The sequence below is a fragment of the Phaethon lepturus genome, unplaced genomic scaffold (genome assembly GCF_000687285.1).
Source record: "Phaethon lepturus isolate BGI_N335 unplaced genomic scaffold, ASM68728v1 scaffold5314, whole genome shotgun sequence".
NCBI classification, from domain to species: domain Eukaryota; kingdom Metazoa; phylum Chordata; class Aves; order Phaethontiformes; family Phaethontidae; genus Phaethon; species Phaethon lepturus.
In genome coordinates, this window is record NW_010533857.1 from 31,031 (window position 1) to 32,859 (window position 1,829).

Consider the following 1,829-nt stretch of genomic DNA (forward strand, 5'->3'; position numbering starts at 1 on the left):
TGAACAGCTTGTTGAAAACTGAGTGGCAAAAGGAATTGCCACTTCATTCCCCAGTGCACTGAACTCTCCATGCAGTGGCAGACCCCCTCGTTTCCTGATACAGACTTCATCCAGTGATGCAGAAGTTCAGCAGAACACGTAGAAGTGTTTTACCTTCCTTGGACAACTGCATGCAAGTTTTTAGTTTGCTCTGCTAAAGTGACTCATTTATCTCAGGACCCCGTATGGAAGAGTTCACAGCTCCAGATATTTCATTAAAAATACAACTTCGCAACATGTCAGATCACTGATTTCACCTGGAAAGAATTCAAGGTTGTTTTTTTTTTTGGCCTGGAGATAAATTTATGTAGAATGTGACCAGATTGGATGATAGGTCCAAACTCTGGCTTGTATTGGCACATGGATTTTTCAGGTATAATGGGACATGACTAACCTGCACATTTCAAATTCAGTTCTATTCCAGGATCCTGATGCTCTGAAGTAGATTTCCAACAGCAAAGTAGCCTTTGTTTCCCAGTCCTGCTGAGTGACATGTTGTCAAAGGATCAGTGCACATGTTACACCATCTGAATCTACAGCACCTGACACTTGGTGGATGCTGCCAAAAATAATCAAAACATTGTAATAAAGATAGTGCTTCAGATCAGTGTCCTTACAAGAACTGCTGTGCAATTACATTTTCAAATGTGCTAGTAGACCTGAATAAACATCTGGCACCCGCACATTGCTTTGGATAGTAATAGAAATGCCTAACCTCCATGTAAGGCATTTAAATGCAAGACTTTACAAAGAAGGCCAGAATCGCTACTCCAGTTTTGCAGATGGAGAAGTTGAAAAACGGGAGGTGAAATGACTTGTACAGAATTTGACAACAAGCTAAGTTTGGAGTAGGACCCAGTCTCTTGACAGCCGTGGGAATAGCTGAGGTCTGTTTCTTTGAGAAGGATGACTCAGAGTAGGGCTGCCTGAAACAACACCGAGAGAAGTCCCTGAAACGGGCAGTCAACATCATGACATTATAAATAACGGCAGGATTAAATTCAAGCTGCTGCTTGTTGTTGCTGCTGTTTCCGGTGTTGCAAGTTCCCTTCCTGACCATAGCTAGCCAGGGAAGGAAGGAAAGCAAGCAAATGAAAGGATCTGGTCTACCAGTCTGAGTGGAAGCAGAGTGGAGGTGAGCACTTGGTAGGGGTGGAAGTGTCCAGGCAGTGACCTTTTCAGTCTATGTGTGCCAGGGAGGTGCTATCAGGCTCTCTGTCCAGGCTGAACTGGGACTGCATAGCCAGAAATATTAGGTAGGAGATGCATAAGCAAACTGCATCTGTTTGGAAGGCTGCAGCAGATTCCGAGGGCCTTACATGAGCACTAATACATCTACTCCCTTTCCCCTCTACCTCTCCCACACTCACTTCTTTCATTTGCTCTTTAACTCTTGAACATTGGCCCTGCTTTTTCAAAGATACCTGAGCTCACTCTGATGTACCAGCACTCAGGTGTCCTGTTGGATCCTTTCCCCACCCTCTGGGCTTTTACAGCTCTGTTCACAGACTGGCCTTTCACCCTATCGTACCACTCAACACTGCATTTATCCTCTCCACCACTCTGCACGCCCCAGCAGTTTGCTGTGTCCCGTACACTCTTTAAGCCTTCTCTGGACTGCAGTACCTGCCCTGGTTAAACACAGTGGAGGAAATCTAAGGAAGGAGAGAACTAAAAAAGTCCAGTTAAAGTGCCCTTGATCCTGTGTTTGGAAATAAAGTTCTAGCACAGGTGATTTCTGGCAGTTTTGCATGCTAGAGCTGTGAGTACAAATTGCAGTCAAAAAGTGT